The sequence below is a fragment of the Rhododendron vialii genome, chromosome 8a (assembly GCF_030253575.1).
Source record: "Rhododendron vialii isolate Sample 1 chromosome 8a, ASM3025357v1".
Lineage (NCBI taxonomy): Eukaryota > Viridiplantae > Streptophyta > Magnoliopsida > Ericales > Ericaceae > Rhododendron > Rhododendron vialii.
The window spans coordinates 5325395-5332509 of NC_080564.1; positions in this window are offsets into that span (position 1 = coordinate 5325395).

The following is a 7115-nucleotide window of genomic DNA, read 5'->3' on the forward strand; positions in this document are numbered from 1 at the left end:
ACTTTCACAGAGCGCGACCTCGATTTCGTACAAACTCCACATTCCGACGCTCTTGTCGTCACCGTGCAAATCGGAGTCCATGACGTCAAGCGAATTCTCATCGACCAGGGAAGCTCAGCAGAGGTGATGTACTACGACTTATTCAAGAAACTCGACCTTCCAGAGTCAGCCCTACAACCCGCCGAAGTCCCACTCATTGGATTCAACGGGGCACCAGTTTGGCCACTTGGTCGAATCTTCCTTCCGGTCGTCGCAGGTTCAAAAACGTTGACCGTCGAGTTCATCGTCGTCAACGTGCCGAGCCCATACAACGCAATTCTTGGCCGAACCTGGCTTCACAACATGCAAGCCATCGCTTCAACCTACCACCAAGTTGTTCGCTTCATCGGCTCTAGCGGACGACAAGAAGATCTGAGAGGTGACCAAGTAGCTTCCAAAAAATGCTACGTTTCGGCCGTTCACAACTCAACAAAAGCCAAAGAAGTACAGTGGGTAGAGGTCCCAGACATGGCCGTGATCGACGACGTCGGCCAGAAGGCCGAAGACAAAGCAGAGGAGGACCTCGTCGAAATACCAATCAACGAGGATGGTTCCCGATTTTTCCTAATCAGCTCTTCCATCAGCGAGACCGACCGCGAAGAAATGTTTCAGTACCTCAAGGAAAACATGGAAGTCTTCGCCTGGACCCCCAACGAAATGCCGGGGGTCGATCCAAATTTCATCAGCCACTCTCTCAACATAAAGAAAGACGCAAAACCAGTCGTCCAAAAGGCTAGGCGCTCCGCAGCCGAACATGCCGACGCCGTCGTCGAAGAAGTCAAGCGTCTGCTAGAAGCAAATGCAATTCAAGAAGTGCAATACCCGACGTGGCTGTCCAACACCGTTGTCGTTAAGAAGAAAAACGGCAAATGGCGAGTCTGCGTGGACTACACCAATCTCAACGACGCTTGTCCAAAAGATTGGTTCCCACTTCCAAAGATCGACCAACTTGTGGATGCAACAGCAGGCCATGCTCGGCTAAGCTTTCTGGACGCATACCGTGGCTACCACCAAATTGCCATGGATCCTGACGACATGGAGAAAACTGCTTTCATCACGCCTTATGGCATCTTCTGCTACCGCGTCATGCCCTTCGGACTCAAGAATTCTGGTGCAACGTTCAACAGAGCAATATTCAAGATGTTGCAAGAACAAATTGGCTACACCGTGGAGGCTTACATTGACGACTTGGTCATCAAGAGCAAGCAGGAATCCAACCACTTGCGAGACTTGGCGGAAGTCTTCGAAATCCTCAAGTACCACAAACTTCGACTCAACCCAGAGAAGTGCGCATTCGGAGTAAGCGCAGGAAAGTTCCTCGGGCACCTTGTTACTCGAAGAGGTATTGAAGCCGACCCTAACCAAATCAAGGCTGTTAAAGAATTGCGCCCACCAAGAACAATTAAGGAAGTACAAAGGCTCACTGGGATGGCAGCCGCCTTGAATCGATTCATTAGCAAATCCTCGGACAAGTGCCACGCGTTCTTCAATGCCTTGAAAGGAAAAAGCCGGCGCAGCTTTGAATGGACCCCAGATTGCGAATCTGCTCTGACCGAACTCAAAGACTATCTGAATTCCGCCCCGCTGTTGGTAAAACCTAAAGAGTTCGAAACTCTATATCTCTATCTCGCCGTGTCCGCCCACGCAACAAGTTCCGCGCTCATACGGCGGGAAGGCGCCGAAGACAAACCCATCTACTTCACAAGCAAGACGCTCCTTCCAGCTCAAACACGCTACCTACCACTTGAAAAATTGGCACTTGCTCTTGTCACAGCGGCCAGGAAACTTCTGCCTTATTTCCAATCACATCCCATTGTCGTCTTAACGGAGCACCCGCTCAAAGCTATCCTTCGAAAGGCAGATCTCTCCAACCGTATATCCAAGTGGGCTGTCGAACTTGCAAACTTCGACATTAGCTTTGAGCCGCGAACAGCAGTTAAGGGCCAGGTGTTGGCCGACTTCATAGCAGAACTCACCCCAGAAGACACAGTGGCACTCAACGCTCCCACCCCAACGGAAGCTAAAGATACTAGCCCACCAACCAAACAGTGGCACCTTTTTCAAAGAGAAACTTGGCGGCTTAATGTCGACGGGGCATCCAACAGCAACGGAGCAGGGGCTGGGGTAGTCTTGGTCTCACCTTGTGGAACACTTCATGAAAGCTCCCTCACCATCGACTTCCCAGCCACCAACAACGAAGCAGAATATGAGGCACTCCTCGCCGGTTTGCGCTCAGCCGTCGCAATGAATGTCACCAGCCTCGCTGTATACTGCGATTCCCAGCTCATCGTCAATCAAGTACTTGGCGACTATGAAGCTCGGGACCCTCGAATGATGAAATACCAAGCTGCAACAGCCAAGCTCATCTCCCAGTTCCACAATTTCAGCATCGAACAGGTCAACCGTGAGCACAACGCTCACGCGGACGCACTTGCAGGCCTCGCCTCGGCATCCACAGACTCAGAATTCAGGACCATCAACTTCGGCAGCATTGACCGCCCGTCCTTTGAACCCACTCCAGAGGTACTCAATATCGAACTCGGTCCCAGCTGGATGGACGAGATTGTTGCGTTTCTGAAACACGACTACCTACCCACCGACAAGAAGGAAGCTTACCGTGTGAGAAATAAGGCCGCTTACTACTGGCTTTCTGAAAGCGGCCAACTATACAGGAAATCCATCTCCGGGCCGTACCTCCTCGTTGTCCACCCCACCCAAGTACCTGAAATCCTGACCGAACTTCACTCAGGAAGTTGTGGCTGTCACTCTGGCGGCCGCTCCCTGTGTCAACGCGCCATAAGCCAAGGCTACTTCTGGAAGAACATGAAGAAAGACTGCGAGGAAGTTGTCCGCAAATGCCGACCGTGCCAGCTGTTTTCACCGATCCCAAAAAAGCCAGCCCAGGATCTCTCACCCATCACAAGTCCTTGGCCCTTTGCCCAATGGGGGCTCGACATCGTGGGAAAGCTACCTACAGCTCCTGGAGGCTTCAAGTTTCTGATTACGGCAACAGACTACTTCTCCAAATGGGTTGAAGCTGAACCTCTCGTCACAACAACTGAGGCTGATGTTCGACGATTCGTATGGCGAAACATTGTTACCAGGTTCGGCGTGCCTTACGCAATCGTCTCTGATAACGGCACTCAATTCGTCGGCAAGGACCTCACAAACCTTTGTGCCGAGTTTGGGATACGTTTCTTCAACTCCACACCAGCTTACCCGCAAGGAAATGGCCAAGCAGAGGCCACAAACAAAACCGTCTGTGCCGGCATCAAGCGTCGACTGAACTCCAAAAGAGGAAAATGGGCTGAAGAACTGCCACGCGTTTTATGGGCCTACCGATCGACACCAAGGCGATCAACGGGCCAAACACCATTTTCAATGGCATTTGGCATGGAAGCCGTCATCCCATTGGAGTCCAAGTTTCCAACTCTCAGGACAGAAACGTTTGACCCGAAAACAAACGACGACGCCATCACACAGGAACTAATTTTGGCAGAGGAGAAGCGAGATGACGCTCGCCTGCACCTTGCCGATTACCAGCAACAGGTGGCTAAGGGGTATAATCGTGGCGTGAGAATCAAAAAGTTCAAGCCGGACGATTTGGTTTGGCGAAAAGTTGTGCAAGCCAACAAGAAAACAAAGTTCAAGCCTAACTGGGAGGGACCTTTCCGTATCGTCAAGATTGCTGGTGAAGGTGCCTACATGCTGGAGGACATGAATGGGAAAGTACTCACTAACCCATGGAATGCACAGAATCTCAAGAAGGCGTACATGTAATTGAAATCCCGAACAATGTACTCCATGTTCGGCAACTGACTATCCTGTTTTCCTTTAAGTTGGCTTCGGCCCAAGTCTTTTTATTTTTAACTTGTACTTCCATGTTTGGGAAATCAAAGAAACTTATCTTACAGTAGTCATTTGCAAATTCCAAATCTTTGCTCTTTGCTTTTCTTCGGCACATATCAGCCGACCACAAACGATGACCTCGGTCACACCCACAAACGGCTATTACGCCTCCGCTTCGGCCACTATTACTGCCCAAAAGAAGCAAAACGGACATCAGGTCCACCGAGCCCAAAAACAGTCTGGCTGGAATTCGGGCTCCGGTTCGGCTCGGCAAGACACTGAGGTCGGCCAAAGCCTGGTTACACTCACATTTTGGTGAGCAAACCACCCACAACCGCATCAGTTAATTAACGACCGAGCAAAATTACATGCTCGGCACTATCTCCTCTCCATACTTCCACTCAACTTTGGTCCAGGCTCGGCAAATCTACAGCTATTAACTACAACGTCGAGCAAATATCCATACGCTTCAACCGAACGTAGACCAAAGTGGAAGCCACGGATATATATCACGTAAGCAAAAATGGCCAAAACCCAACAAAACACATGAAAGAAACCTGTGGCCACGCTAATTTAACCGAACACAACACCATGCTCGGCACATTCTTTATACCATTCTCATACACTACTTTGGTCAAAGCTCGGCATGAACTGAGCAACTACAAAGTTGATCCAAACATCCGTATTATTCAGCCGAACATAGACCAAAGCGGGGGCTACAGTTAACTACGAACTACAAAACAAGCAAGAATATGCCAAAGAAAGCATTGCAAAAGTTCAAAGTAATCCATTAAAGAGAGCATCCATTCAAGTTCGGCAAAATATCCAACAATCATTACATCCGGCACGATAAAATCCGAACTCGGATCCGCCCGGTCCAAAAAAGTTCAAACCAAAACAAGAAAATCACTAAGTAAAAAGCAAAAAGCAACAGCCTCGGCAACAACTTCAAACTTGGGCAGCATCTTCACCCTCGGCACCAACTGCACCTGAACCACCAAGACCAGCCGCATCCTTGGCCAGAGCAACTTCATCAACGTTCACCGATCCTCGCTCGGCGACAGCATCCGCCTTGTCGCCAACACCATCCCCCACGGCTGAAGGACCTTCGGCAATAACGTCGGCGTCGGTCAAATCTTCGACGTCGTCGTCACTCTCGGGAAATTCCTCCGGGGGGAGAGGTGCACACTCTTCCTCAGTATACGGAAGGACGAGCTCGGGAGTTGAGGGAGCTGGAATCGACTTCATCAAATTCGTATCAGCCTCCAGCTGCATAACTCCACAAGCGGCCGTCACGCCGTCCTTGTATCCCCCTCGGTAGGCGATGGGGACCCTCATCCTAATGGCGTCATTGACCATTGACCGAGCCTCCCGCATGTATTCGGCACCGGCTCGGTCAAAGCCAGCCTGATAAGCCGCCCCATCAACCTCCTTCATCTTTCTCTTTTCTCTCCTCAGCACTTTGGCCAACTCCTGATCGGCCTTCTTCATCCTCAACTCCATCTCATCCCTCTCTTTTTCAACTTCGGCGACCTGGGCCTTCACAGTCTTCAAGCTCCCTTTGTAGCTCCTCACCTTCTCTCGCTCGACCCGTAACTCATCGAGAAAGCGGGCGCGCTCGGCAAGGGCGAGCTCGGCATCCTTTGTAGAGCGAAGAATGGCCTGCCCAGCCTATCAAACAAAAGATCGTCGGCCTGGGGTGACGTAAAGAATATAATCGAAGAATCAGGGTCGGATCATACCTGAACAAGGTAAGCGCCGGCGTGGATCAAGCTCGGCTGAAGCCCCTGAGGAATTTTGGCCATGTCCTTCGGTAAGGCCAGGCCTTGAAGCATAGCAGATGCCAGCCCCGGTTCAGTCTTCACCGAGTCCTCCACCGTCACGACTCTACCTTCGGCCAGCGCATAAGATGGAGCGAACTCCTGAGCAGCAGAACCGCCAGCCGAACCTGAAAGGTGCTCGGCTACCTTTGAGCCACCAGCTGCAGACGACTCAGTTTTCTCATGCTCGCTGGGGCGAGAGCTCGGCGGCTTGGTGGGAAAGAAATCGTGAGTAACCTTCTGTCGCTTTTCCGCAGGTTCAGCAGAACCCGACCCCTGGTGCACGGCCTTTCCGTCCCGGATGTTCACCCGAACAACGTTGCGACGGCCCATTTCGTTCACAGGTTCTTGAACGACGGTTTGAAGGGGAACGTGAATACCAGGTTGCTCGGCTGGGCGACTCTCCTGGAACCAGAACTCTGCTGGCTTCCGGAACGTTGGCAACTTAACCCTCGGCTGCTTGCTAGCTTTTGACGGTTTCACCTTTTTTCCTCGGTTACCTCGGCTTCCTCGGTCCTGATCTTCCGTGCTCGGCGCCGACTCCCCTCCCTTTCTTCTGAGCTTACCCCTGTAAGACGGCTCGTAACCAAGCAACGTCGGCGCATCCCTACAGGCTTGAGACAAGAGGATATCGACGTGCGCCTCAATGGACAAAGATTGTTGAGTTTTTGTGATGGCTCGGTGATCTGCAGAATAACGACAACCAACAAATTAAGAAATGCATAAATATATATGCTCGGCTGACCAAAAAAAAAAAAAAAAAAAAAAAAATGATGATGACCTACCTCTAAAGTCTTTGACCTTTGGAACGGTGAACCTACGGTTGGACTGGTTGCCGAACTCAAAGTTACCGCTCACTTCAACGTAAAAATTCGCCCATTTGTCAGTATCGGGCAATCCGTCAACAAGGGGTTGTTTCTTACTACGTGTCGACAGATACCGACGCTCGGTCTGGCCGTGCCTAGACATGATGTATGTGTGGAAAAGGTCGGCGACGGTAAACTCGAGGTCGTGCAGTTCCTTCAACTTTATTACCGACATCACTATTCGGTAACTGTTGACGGCAAAATAATGAGGGACGATGCTGAACCGAGCAAGGATTTCCCTCAAAAATGGATGCAGAGGGAATCTCAACCCTGCCTCACATATCGCCATAAGAGGGACGGTGATGTGCTCGGGGTGGTCTTCCCTTGTGTCCTTTATTCTGTTGCTTGCCACTTGATTGATCACAACATCGTCGGGGATGTTGTATTCTCGGCAAAAGTTTTGGTATTCCCTAGCGTCTCCACAGAAAAAATGGGCATGGGGGCAAACTTGGCCCCTCTCATAGAGATCGGCGACCCCTCTACCCTCAGAGTGAGACTCACTGTACCCGGAGTGGATGGAAGATGGAGCGTCGGCATACGA